Source organism: Cygnus atratus, chromosome 6 (genome assembly GCF_013377495.2).
Source record: "Cygnus atratus isolate AKBS03 ecotype Queensland, Australia chromosome 6, CAtr_DNAZoo_HiC_assembly, whole genome shotgun sequence".
In the NCBI taxonomy this organism is placed as follows: Eukaryota; Metazoa; Chordata; class Aves; order Anseriformes; family Anatidae; genus Cygnus; species Cygnus atratus.
The window spans coordinates 20,735,082-20,748,591 of record NC_066367.1 but is presented as its reverse complement, the minus strand read 5'-3'; the positions used below and the strand labels follow the sequence as shown (position 1 = coordinate 20,748,591).

At 43.6% G+C, this 13,510-nt stretch overlaps 1 protein-coding gene across 26 annotated transcripts in view; it reads left to right on the top strand.

Moving 5' to 3' along the window:
• The first annotated feature begins 2,964 nt into the window (after window positions 1-2,964).
• Window positions 2,965-13,510, top strand: part of B3GALT1 (beta-1,3-galactosyltransferase 1) — a 199,990-nt gene continuing 189,444 nt past the window's right edge. For 25 of the 26 annotated variants that reach the window (XR_007708478.1, XR_004781814.2, XR_004781807.2 and 22 more), the window contains exon 1: window positions 2,965-3,147. The gene's annotated coding sequence lies outside the window, so the exon portion shown is untranslated. The remainder of the gene's footprint in view (window positions 3,148-13,510) is intronic. The other variant, XR_007708477.1, reaches the window with a different exon arrangement.

Here is a 13,510-nt window from a genome sequence, read left to right as displayed (position 1 = left end):
AAATATTAAGAGTAGTGTAAAGCAATTTAATGAACAGCCCTATATTTTCATTGTTCCACTTTCTCATTCTCACATCTTTCCCACTTTTAATTATTTGGTGCTTTTGAGCCTGTAACAGCAAATCTCCCCCTGAGAAGTTTTGTCTCACAAACAGGGTATTTAGCTGTTAGATGACATACTGGCTTTCTATTTGGAACAAATTCTATTTAATGATCTCCAACACATTTGAAATACTGGTAGGTAAAATGCAAGCTTTTCCTGACAAGCAATGTTTTAGTTACCTTACACACTGAGCTGTGTATGTGTTTGGGAAAAACTGCTGTTGAATGTTAGAAGCTGCTCTTTTAACAGGAAAATAGTGCTATGACAGGATTTCTGAATTTCTGCTTACATTTTTAGATAAATTTTAAATATTACAAACAATGAAAGTTTATTCAGCTTATTTCATAGCAAGTCGTACTTGCTGTGAAAGAGCTGTACTTGCAGAGATTATTTTCATATTTTCTCTTTCTTTGCAGGAGTTATAAAGTTGTAAGTGTGAAATGCTTTAGTTCCGCAACGTTTGTAAAACTGGGCAGTAAAATAAAGTATGGTGTTTTTTTTCCAAGCTAAAAATATGTCTCTCTGACATCAAATATTAAAAAACACTTCCTGCTTCAACAAAAAAATAAAAAATTATCATACTTTTTGATACATATAAGATACTATTTTTGACACTTTATTTTCTCATGGCTTGGGGTAGCTCCTGAACTAATAAATAAATAAATAAATAAATAAATAAAAATTGCCAGGAAGGAAAAAAAAAAAGACAGCCCTGAACTATCAGATACAGCATCTAAACCCATAAGCATTTAAAACAGTTCTCATCGTTTTCCTCCAAACAAAGGTGAGTGTGTTCACTGCTCACACTGGACACAAACCCAAATGTATCACTGTAACCAAACAAGAGAAAACAGTTGAAGAGTGGAAGGGAAAGAAAACTTCTACTGTAGTGGATCAGTCTCAACAGAATAAAATTTGCATTAAAAGGTTGTTATGAAAGGAGAGGGCATGACTTTCAGGTTGCCTAACAGTTGGAGCAGTTGTAAACTCCGCAGATGAAGGTACAAGCATCTGGTACAACTGAGCAAGGAATTCTGCCCCAAAATAGTATCCAATACTAACATGAACAATAAATTCCTTCATTAAGTCACAACAAACACTTGCTTATCAACAGATTAATTAAAGAGGTCGTTTCATTTTGGAAACAGATCTGAAATGCACAAGATATGATGGTAAGCCATTAGGAATTGACGAACCTTCATACCTCTGAGTCAGGTTTTATGAACACACCAGCAGATAAACTGCGAAACTGGGTCAGGGGCTTTTCTTGACAAGCAAATGCTGAAACTGTGGGTAAAGACCAACAATACCGAAAAGAACCCAGCAGTGAAACATAGTCCTGAAATGTTTTCAACTATTTGATTGAACTGTTTCAAATATCACCTGGCTTTTTAGAGAGACTGGAGTAGAGGGAAGTGTTTGTTATTATGCTGAAATCTTTACATTCTAATCATTAATTACAGAAGAAAAGTAAAATAACGCAGTTAAATTTGTTATATGTGGTTCTTAGTTTGCAGCCTTGTCCTGGCATTACATTCACCCTTCTACTGATCCCTGGTGGGCAAGTTCCAAGTTGGGGTTGGGTGAGAGGGTGGCACCAGCAAGTGGTGAGCATTTGGAGTCCTCAGCCAGGAGGAACATCACGTTCACGTTTATGATTTCTTCTCCCCCCCAGCATCTTCTTGGCTCATTTTTATGTTTGCTAACATGCTTTTACACTTTTCTCTTTCTTCCAGCCCGCAGCTCCGATTGCAAGCCTGTCACAACGCCACGTCCCCTCAGAGATGTGTCAGGTGCTGTTCCTTTGTTACCCCTGAAGGCAGTTTACCCAGCCCCAGGACAGCGCTTCCTGAGCCGTTTGCAGCCAGGAGCTCTCCGGGACGCAGCCGGCGGGCACCTCTCCGCAACGCCCTGCTCGGCGCTGTCACCCGGGCAGAACCGCGGGCAAAGCCGGCACCGGGGGCACCCGCTCCACCCGCGCCATCGCTGCTGCGGCTAAACCGGGTGGAACAAAGGTGCGGGCGAACTTCGGAGGCAGCGAGCGGGGCAGAGCCTCAGCTCCAATACCTCAATACATCGCCCTGCAGCGATGGCAGCGGGGGGCAGCGCGCTTACCGCAGGGGGCACGCGGCCGCCCGAGCCCCCCTTCCCGAGAGCCGCCCCGCGTCCGGGCGCCGCGTGCCCGCTGTGAGGGCGACGAGGGACCCGGGCAGGCTGCGGGAGGACCGGGACGGTCCGGGGGGGCGCTGCCCGCTGCGGGGCGGGGCGGGGCGGGGCGCGGCGGCCGTTGGGGCCGTTACAAGCCGTTAGGGAGCGGCCGCGCTGCCCGAGCCGACAGCTGCGCCCCAACGCTTGCGGGCGGGCCCGGCTCCGGCCCGGATGGGGTCCGCCGGGAAAAATAATACTAAGAATGGGTGCGATGGGAATAACAAGCCCTCTCCCCGTTATTTTTTTTCCTTTTTCCCCGAACAAAGCGCCCTGCCGCGAGGCTCGGCGCCCTGCGGACGCACGGGCAGGGCGAGGCGCAGCTCCCCCGGGCAGGGCATCCCCGGCCCCGGCCCCGCAGCCAGGGAAGGGCGAGACTGGCCCCGGCGCACGCGTTCCCGTGGCCAGCAGCCGCCGCCGGGGACACAGCGCGCCCCGGGGGGGCCGAGGAGGGGAGGACCCGTCCCGCACAGCGCCGGCTCTGCGGGCTACGCTCCGCACTCACACCCGTGACGACCCCCCCCGCCCAGCCTCGGCTCCCCCCTCCCGGAAACGGCGCGGCCGGAGGGGCGGGCTCCCATTGGCCCTGCCCGCCGCACCCTCCCGCCTCCTCGGCGCTGCGCGGGCGGCGATTGGCCGCCGACCCTTGTCAGTCGGAGAGGGCGAGTCCCCCCGGCGCTCGGGCTGCGCTCTCCCGGGGCGGGCGCTGCTGCCGGGCGCCGCGGCGGCGGCTGGTGCGGCTGCGGGCGGAGCGGGGATGCCGGCGGCGGGGCGGCGGGCGGCAGCGGCACTCGCAGTCCGGAGCGGAGCGGCGTGCGGCCAGGCGGGCGAGCGCAGCCGGTAAGCTCCGGCCGCGGGGAGGGCGGATGGATGGATGGATGGATGGATGGATGCCCGCCTCCGCTGCGCCTGGCGCCGGGGGGACCGGCGGCGGCACCGGCACAGGCGGGGGGCCCGGGGCGGGAGGGGGCGGTGTGTCCCGGTGCGGCCCCCCCGCCGCCCTCTGCCGTGCCCTTCGGCGGCGGGGCGCGGCGCGGCGGTGCCTCGTCCCGTTCCCCGGGCGGCAACTTGGGTACCGCGGCGAGGGGGCGATGCTCGCCCGGCGGGGCTCCGGCAGGCGGCGGGACGAGCCCCGGGGCGGGCGGCGGAGCGCCCCGCGCAGCAGGGCCCGCACCGCCGGGAGGTGCCCGAGCCCCGCGAGGCGTGGCCGCGGCCGCCCGGTGCCGCGCCTGGAAGTTGCGGAGCGGGGAGCGCGGCGGAAAGTTGGGGAGAGGGCGGCGGGACGGCGGCGGGGGCCGGGGGGGTGCCGGGGGTGCGATCCCGCTGAGCCCCGCACGCTCTCGTTCGCCGTGCTGCGACCTCCTCCGCTTCCAGTGGTTGGAGGTGGTACTGGGAGGCTTTGGAGCATTATCCAATCTCGTTGATTTGGGAAAGAAAATAGCCTTTTAGGTGCTCTTCGTGGTCGCTAGTGTAAGCATGCGGAACCTCAGTTCGGTAGCGGTTTAAGGATCGTTAGGGCACCGCCGGACTAAGCAGTGGACCTGGTCCTTTGGTCATGGAAGTAAAGGGGAGTTGTGACATTGACTCGGTAGGAAGCAAGCAGCATCTGAAATTAACAGCTGAAGAGAGAGTGGTCTCTGTTGTGTCTTGGTTACTTTGCATATGGTGACCCGGGCATTGCCATCGTGAGGAAACTGCTTCATGTCTCTAGAAAACATGAGGAGCATTTTGTTCTAACTTTCGGAATCTTGTGTGCCTGTGAGCTTCCTTCCCTGCTTTCTAGGCATGCATTGATCTGGTTCTCTCTTTCTCGATATGTAGCATTTCAATTCCTTAATTCAGTTATAAGGAGGCATTTGGCCACGTGATGCATGACATGCGTTCAAAATTGGTAAAAATCATGTGATAGACGACAAGCATGAACACCCAGCATGAACCCATTGTTACAAACAGCCAGCTGAGTGGGAAGTACTAGTAAAAGGTTAGAGGTGCTGAATTTATAACTGAGACAGACTAACACTGTTCCCTCCCTGCATACTTAGCCAATAAATATCTGTATTGAGAGAACATAAATGGCTAATGAAATTTCAGTTTCTTGTATATCATTTATTCTGGATGGATCCAGTAAAATGTCATATTGGCAAACCAGTTTTTCAGAAACATCATTCAGTTACTTGAATCGATGTCTTTAGAGTATGCTAGGTTAATTTAGATGCCTAGGGCAGAGAGTAATCCTGATCCAAGTAGCCATGACGCAATGTCTGAGATGCACTCAGTTGTGCCAGTCTGCCTCGTACCTCACCTATGTTTTTCTTGTCTGGTTTCTTAGGAAAGAAAAAGCCAAATTTTATGGTGAGGATGAGTGGATTTTTTTGCAAGACTGTAGACTGAAAATACCAACTTTCCTTTCCTATTGTGGATGATATACAGAATCTAAAAATCCAGTTTATGAATGGGTAATCTGTAAAACCTTCAGCACATGAGTAGTCTTAATTCGTGATACTTGTTTCCCTGGGATTGCTCTCAGGAGGATATGCATGCAGGAGAATGTATGCCGCCATATTTGCTACGTAGCCTTTTTCTTAACTATTTAGGCAAGTTATTTTGATGCAGCTAGGCAAAACAAGTGACGTGTTTTTAGAAATACATATTTACGTTTAGTTGAACTACTGAAGAATTGCAGAAGATTGTAGAAAAGATGGATGATGCATCATCTTCTAGTTGTATTAGATCACACAAACAGTATACAGATCTTTTTCGAAAAGCTAATGTTGTTTCTGAGCTGCAGTTAAAATACTGACTTGTAGCTGTTCATAATGTCTCCAGAAAACGTAGTGACTGTAGATGCTGATGTATGGAAGCTCTGCAGAATTGGAGATAAGCAGAAGTATAACATGCCTCTGCATCCAAGTGTTCCCTGTGCCGCTTACTCACAGGCTTCAGATGTTTCCAAATGGTGATAGTATCTGCTGCTGCCTAGCACTGCCATAGGCGTATGTAAACGCCCAAGACTGCTCTTCTTTGGTTCCCGTGTCATCAGTGAATGCTTCCCAATGAAGTTAACAAAGGAGGCTCTTAAACAAGATGTGGGAATTCAGCTGCTGAGGCTGAGGATGTAGATCTTCAACAGAGTATAACAGAGGGCGAGAGGTGAAGATGGGCAAGTTGTTCTTTGACTGATACTCAGTCAGGCAGGAGTGAATTTCAGCAGAGCTGTGCAGACTGCAGATGCGTTGGTGGCCGAGATCAGCCTTCTAGAGTTCATCCAGGAGAAACAAAAAATGTATGGACTCTCTCCAAGCTTTGGGCCTGCTTGGGGATGGTATTAATGCAGAGGTATGTCAAGGTGTGATGATGAATAAGCCTCATTTACAAGCACACCTCTCTTCTTGTATCACTACCTAAAACGTGAAATTACTAGATATTTTGCATGTATAGTGTGGGGTGGACACTTTTTTTTATTGCTCCTTCATTCTGAATTTTCTAGCTCTCAATTTATCCTGCCAAACTATTGGGAATAACCTAAATATCTGCAATAGTTACTCATCAAAACTGTACTTTATTATTCCCTTATGAATGAAAATGCATACTTTAATGCATATATAAATGTATAATTTAATATGTATTTCACAAATATACGTAGTGATACATTACGTGTGTACTCTTTCCTTTTGAATAACAACAAATTACCAAATACTGGAGAGGGAGCTAATGGTAAGGGTGAAGAATACATTATACAATTGAACCCACGTGAGGATTCTGTTGAGCTCTATTTATTTATTTCTACGGAGTGCTGCCAGCATACCTTCTCCCTTTGCATATGGTGTTGTGTATTATCCATAGCTTCAAAATACTTCAGTTATAATGTGCCTCCAATTTCACGTATACCTACTTTCTGTAAAAGAGAAGAGGGTGGAAAATACCCTATAGATACTGGCTTTCACCCTCAGTTTTTTAAGGCTGCTGAGTACCACCAAGTTGTAACTCTTACTACCTTTTGAGATTTGCTGTAGTAAAAACGTGAACGACTTACGTGCCTAACCTTGCCTCCTTTGGAGCTATTCTGCAGTTCTACTGTTTGAGGAACTGATGTTTGTTTCTTTTGTCCCTCAGCAGGTGGCTACATTTTCACTGAAATAGCTGGTCCTGCTGTGGAACAACATCTGTGGCTTTGTGGGGGTCACATTGGCTGGAATAATTCAAATATTTCCTCCTGGGTCTGACCCTTCTTTTTGCTTAAAGATATAGTGCTAATTTCATGCTTAGCATAGGATATATGTTAGAATGTATACTGAAGGTCTCCTGTTACTCAGGTCTGAGCCGTATCTTTCACAGCAGATCAGAAGCAGGGGTGTAGCCTTTTGTGTGTGTGTACCTGCTCTGTAAGAGCTTAAAAGAAGATACTTTAGAAAACTGAAGCTAAGAATATAAGGACAGAAGGAAAGCTGTATTGGGTCAGACCAATGGGCTCTGAAACTTGGGGTTCTGTCTCCAGCGGTGGCATTAAGAGATGCTTTTTAGGGGCAATACATATACCTGGCTACTTCATGTAGTCTGTTCCCTTACACTCTCAGCATATTTAGTTTTTGTATTAGGGATGGTGAGTGTATCGCTGCTTAGTGCTTTTAGAGCCCATTTACGAACTCGCAATCTAAGAATTGTCTAATTTTTCAAACTTGCTGATGCTCACTGCTTTTACAACATTCTGTGAAGGCAAGTCCCTGCAGTTTACTACTAACTTCGTAAAGAAGCACTCCAATCTCTTTTAAACTAATCTCTTGCTAGTTCCATCAAATGTCTCCTAGTTCTTGTACTGGAGGATTTGGCAAGCAGAAGTTTTACATTAGTTTATTCACCCCCCTTGTGGTTTGATCAAATCTTACTTCAGCCTTCTCTCCAACTGAAGAGCCTCTTCAGTCTCTCTTTCTAAGGCAGGCACTCAGTCTTTAGATAATTTATTTGCCCTTCTCTGACTCCAGTTTGTCCTTCTTAAGATTCAGAGACCAGAACTTCACCCAGTATTTGAGATGTGGGTGCACCGAGGTTGTATAAATGTCCCATCTTGTTCCAAGTGCCTTTCCTGCGGATATCCTAGCCCAACATTTGTTGGGCATATGTTTTATGATTTTTTTTCTGCTTGCTGTTGAACATAAAACTGATAATTCCAGGGATCTGTAAATCATAATCCCTAGATTTCTTTTGAGTCAGCATGGTGCATGCACGACTTTGATTATTTTTTCATTATATGTATTAGCTTAAACGTATCTATACCAAAACTAATGTATATTTTTTTTTGTCTGCTCTCTGAGTTTTATGAGGTACTTCTGGAGTTCTTTGCCATCAGAATGGCATTAGTTCCAATACAACTTTTTGTCTTTGTCCTAATTTTACAAATGGTATCATTCCTTAAGAGTTTTTTCACATGCACACCTGATGGCTGAGAGGGATAAAAGTGACGTGGTGGATCAGTCAAAGTATTTAAAGATCTAAAACTAGTTTGTGTGTAAGTGAAGCTTTGCCTTTTTTTCTTTTTTTCTGTTTTCTTTTTTTTTAATATCAACAAACATGAGCTCCGAAGAATAACAGGTTAAGGTTGTGTCAACAAACCCACACCAGGTAAAAAGAAAAACTCGGAAAGATGCCATTCGTAGCACTTAATCCAACTGCACTGACTGGGGAAATGGGAATGGCGGTATATGGCATTTGATCCACATTGATTGCTGTTAAAATTATGCTTAATTAAAACCAAAGAAGCTTTTAAAAAATTAGAGTGCAAAGTGACGTTTACTCGAATAACTTTAATCCTCTCCATGCCTCTCTACAGATTCACTACACAATAGTCTTAACTCCACTATCATCTAATTAATCACCTCCCATTTGTGTGCTGCATTTCACAGTAACATGAAAATTATGAGCAAAGCTTCCCCCTGCCCCCCTTCCCAGTTTCATTAGAGGTCAGGCTGGAAGCCCACCATGTAGAAAGGATCTCTTCATGTTCCTTGTTCAAAAACAGGCTCCTCATTTGATATTCAGAGCATGTCACTTAGAAGAGCTGCTGCATTGCAAACAGCATTGAGAGTGAGGTTTAAAGAAACATTAGAAATGTATTATTAGCGTGCTGCATTATTGCTTGGTGTTACTTAGTAATAAATGTGGTTTCACAGCAGCATAAGTAACTCCAACTGCTGTCTGTGATGATCATGTCTTCCCTTTCTCCCATTCATGTGACCCCATCCTTCTGCTGTGCCAGCCCCAACCCTTTGCAGAACCACTTCAGCGCATTAATCTGGCAGAAAGACGACAGCTCCCCCCCACTGGCCCCATGGTTTAAAAAACAAAACAAAACAGCAAACCACTTTCTGCCAGCTTGAATTTGCTTCACAGCAGATGTTATGAAGGGTGATGAAGGGAGGGAATGGAATGATGAAGGTAAATGCAAGGGGAGAGCAAGATGGTTGACAGGCAGCAGTTAAATTGGCTTATGCACTTGTCAAACCACAGCCTGAAGTGCTGTTCTGTTCCTTGATTTATTGTTGTTAAAGTACTTGGCAGAAGCACAGGCATATTTTAGTAGTCTACCTATTGCTTTGTTAATTAAAATATTTAGTTTAAGGAATTATATTTTACATCCTTTAAAGGCCTCAGCTGTTCTACTATCCATTGAGGTCATCTGCTGAGTAAATCTGGCTGTCTAAAAGATCACGCTACCAGCTGTAGTTATTTGCAGCAATTCTTCTTTCATTTTGTTTTCTACCATAATGCAGTTCTTCAGACCAGGCTCTTCATATTAGCATGCATTCAAGCGTGTAACAAACATAATATTTCTACTATTGGAATTTAGTAATGTGTGGTCACAAGTCCTGATCTATTTAAAGGGTGCTGTTTGCCAGACTCTCTAGCAACCAAGACAAGGCTGTGGTTTGCTGCAGAAAAAGGTTTTGGTTGATTGCTTTTGCATGGTATGCTGAAAACTCACCTAGTGTTACTTCATGACAGGCGGGGTGATCCTGGCCCTGTCTATGACAGCTGCACAGTCATGGTCAGCTTTGTATTAGCTGATACTGCTCAAGATTGGTTTAATGCGGAATAGTGAGTTCATGATAGTCTGCGAGGATGTCAGCAGTGGACATAAATGCTTGTTAGCGCGTAGTCATGTGTTTTTGAGTGCTTACAGGGTGCGTAGTGTTAATTGATGAATCTGTGCTGAATGAGTTTAGAAGCATGCTGATAGACTAGTGCCACTTAACTGCTTATCTGCCTTAAACAGACTATCAGCATAAAGTGGAACTTGTCTTCCACTGTTTACTTTGACAGTATCTGCTTGTGCTAAGATGTAAGCAGTTGTTCATCTAACATTTTTATAAGATACTTAGGAATCATCAGGCAAATTTTTGTATGTTCGTCCCTATGAAAAATTACTTTCCTGTGGCTAGGGCACATGTGGCTTTCATGGGTATTATAGTGGTTATGTTAATTAATAAAGTAACCACAAAATCTAGGGAAGTCATGTATTACTTAATTGAGGTCACCTGGAAATCATCTCTTTCAGAATTTGAAAACTCTAGGAAAGGATTTTTTTTTACTAACACAGTAAAAGTAAGCAACATACAGATGCTAATGGAACTTGTCTTCCCTAAAGTACGTCCCTCTTTTCCGTCTAGTCACTCAGCTGAGTTCCTACATGCTTTCATTTCACTATTAGGGGTTTGAGGTGATTGTCCCGTGGTGAGACTTCTGATACCAGCAAACAGGTACATTATGTCTGAGGAAGTCCTATGGACTTTGTACAGTTGTCAGTGAAATGAGGACTCAGACTATCATAACTTCTGTATAAAAATTTCTGGGCTCGGGTGACTTCAATTTTGGCTACAAACTGCCCTATATTTTGGATCAAATTTAGAGTATATACTATCCAGAATTATTGTGAATGCAGTTCTTTTTAGCAAGAAAGAGTTTTTCGTGGTTTCTCACGCTGTTGTAGATCTACCCAAACTTTTAAAAAATGTCCTTTGCCCGTCTTTCAAACTTGATTAATTGTGATGTTACTGGACCAATATGAATGGAGCCAGGTTACTTCTACACAACAAGCACTTGCTTGAAAGTTATTTTCAGTGACACTTGTAGCAACATGGCTTTAAGCAGCTATATTATGAATGGTACATGAGTTTAAAGGTGTTCTTTAATTCTCACAGACATAGTATGTGTTTGTAGATAGAAAGAAGTACTTATTATTCTGTATGTTGAAACATCATAGAATAGAATCATAGAATCATTTATGTTGGAAAAACCTCTAAGATCATCTGGTCTGACCTTTAAACTAGCACTGCCAAGTCCACCAATAAACCACATCACTTAGCACCACATCTATGGGATTTTTGAAGCCCCCCCCTTTTGAGGGGATTGTGACTGAACTACTTCCCTGGGCAGGCTGTTCCAATGCTTCACAACCCTGAATGAAAGATACAGCAATTAGTACCAGAATTACATTTTCTTATTAGTTGTATGACAAATTATTTTAGTAGTTCTTGTTTCTTTATAGTCTTTGAGACTGAGTTATCTGCAGAACAAGTAAAATTTCTATGCAATGCAGCAGAGACACTGTCAGATTTGGCTCCCCGATTCTCTGCTGCTGTGAACATCGGAGCAGATTTGCTTAGGCCAGAGAAGAGGAAGAGCAGTTGTCCTGGCTGGATATGGTGGATCAGTTTCCAAATCACGTTCTGGCCGCTGTGTGCTATAAGTAATTGGTCCCAACAGCTGGAGAGCAGCCAGGAGAGCCAGCTGAGATCTGCTGGGTCTGAAGGAGCTCTCAGACAGGCAGGCGTTGGGTGGTACTTGTACTTGCTTGGATGGGTGAAACTCAAGGCTGCTACAGTTTGGTCCCCTAAGAGCCTGCCAGAGAGCATCAGCCCAAGCTGCCTTGGTTGAGAAGACACCACAGGGTCAAGTAGCTGTTAAATGGCTTCATTTACAGAGTGGAAACTTCATGCACCTAAGGACCTGGCCTAGCGTTTCCACAGCAATGATAAAAATGCTGGTCAGAACTTCAGTTTCACATGTGTACTACCTGTGATTCTGTAATTGGTTTGGTTTTGTACATGTTACGTGCCAGGATTTCATAACTAACTGGATGATGTTTTGCCTGATTTGCCAAGAAGGACATAGTATTAATTAAAGCTTTTGTTATTTGAAGGGCTACTTCGGGGGGGGGATCTGTTGGAAAACAGCAGTGTTAAACTTTCATAACTGATGGCTACATCTTTCCTATGTAAAATGGTACAAATTGTTTTAGTCACTATGGTGGCTATATAAGAACATAGTTACAGTACTAGTTTATCTCATATTGCATATTAAAATTTCTGATTATTCTTTCTGTCTAGAAAGACAAAAAATTCTAGTCTTTAAACAATTCTGATGGGTGGTATTATGAAAAATGATTAGAAGAACCATGGAAAAGTACGGGGTTTAGAAAATCAGTAACAAACCCTTGACTGTTCAAATTGAAGACTTACAACTAGAAAAACACATTTTTACAAGTAAAACTTAGGCTAGACGTTTTTCAGTGAGATGCAGTGACACGCTTAAAGACAAATAGATTTCCTAACATTGTAAGTAATATAACAATGTGTTGTAATGAAAATTCAGGAGGTGTTCCCTATGAAGCATAGCACTAATATTTCAATATTCCATATTCCAATATGGAAGTGATTAAATTGCTTTACGAGGAAAAGTTGGTACCACAGTAGCAAAGAATATTACAAGCTAATGCTGCCTCTATCTGAAGATGTATTGTTTTGTGGTAATGAAATATTGTAATAAACTCAACCACCTCTAGAGAAGAACTTCAGCTATAGCTCTCTGGAGTTATTCTTCAAACACGATTATTATTCTGCATAAATAACTTCTATGCAATGAACAGTTACAATAAACAGAACTGTAAGAATGAAATGACCATATTCAGAGTTAACAAATACATAAAAGGTGGGCTCTCTATCTACATATACAAGTATGTAGATAGAAATAAAGAGGAAAAAAAAAAAAGGAAAAGAACAGGTTTAAAGATCTTTGATTTCCAGGTGAGTTTCGTATTAAATCCTAATCCAAAGCCCACTGGACTAACTGAAACAATTGTTAAGACCTCAGTTAATTTCAGTTGGCCTTGAGTTCTCTACCCTCTTCCATGAGAGTGCAAAGCCAAGATTTCCCTGAATTTCAGTGAATCCAGTTTTCAGGATTTAAGTAGTTCATACATCTTCAGTGCATTTAACAGCTTTCTCTTGAACACAGCCTTGCAAGGACTTACAGTTTCCTTTTCCCCAAACACTGCAATCTGTAGGTTCAACAGGATTCTCTCTGTACTATTTCATATTTGTTTTATCAGGACTTATGAGGATTTGCTTCTATAGTATTTGTTTTAAATGTCGGGAACATTTTATTTAGTGTTTGTACTATGTTCTGGAAAAGCTAAGACAGAGCAATGAAGACTTTTGTGTGAGTTTGGGCTAGAAATGCAAGTTACCAGTGTGGTTAATACTAAAACTGACATACATTCCAATGTTTTAGAGGAGTTTAAAATTCTCAGAGGAAAGGGAATTTTATATTTGTTTTTTAGATCATTCAGTCAGGTTTCTCTTTAAATGGTGCCTTCCAAACAAAACAGCAATAGTCTCTTCTCCATTTAGTGCTCAAGACATTTAGCTTTTTTTGGTATTAATGGGAGTTTTGAATATGTATCGAACAGAAGGTATAATTCAATATTCAAGAGAATAAAGCAGAGAGATGATGGCAAAGATCAGATGAATAATATTTTTCCCAACCTATGTTAATCTTTTTTTGTTCTTGTTTTTATAAGGGGTAAAGCTATGACACTTAGTAATATCTTTAATTCTAAAACATTTATTTTTCTCTTTTCCACAGCACCTTGTATACTGTACTTGGCATCTTCAACCAGTTGAACCTTCTTTCTTTACTACACTGCTTTTCTTTCTTTTATTTAACAAAAGGTGTACAAATTATCATTAAAAAAAAAGGGGGGGTATGCTTGGTTCTAAAAAGGTTGTCTGAGGAGAAAGCATTCCTAGGAAGTGTGTGTGTGTGCATACATAACGTACGATTACTTGTTTTTTGTCTGAGTGTGAAGTATGAAAAAATATTTTTTTACTCTTTCGTCTTCTGATCTAACTGGATTTTCATACATAGGAAG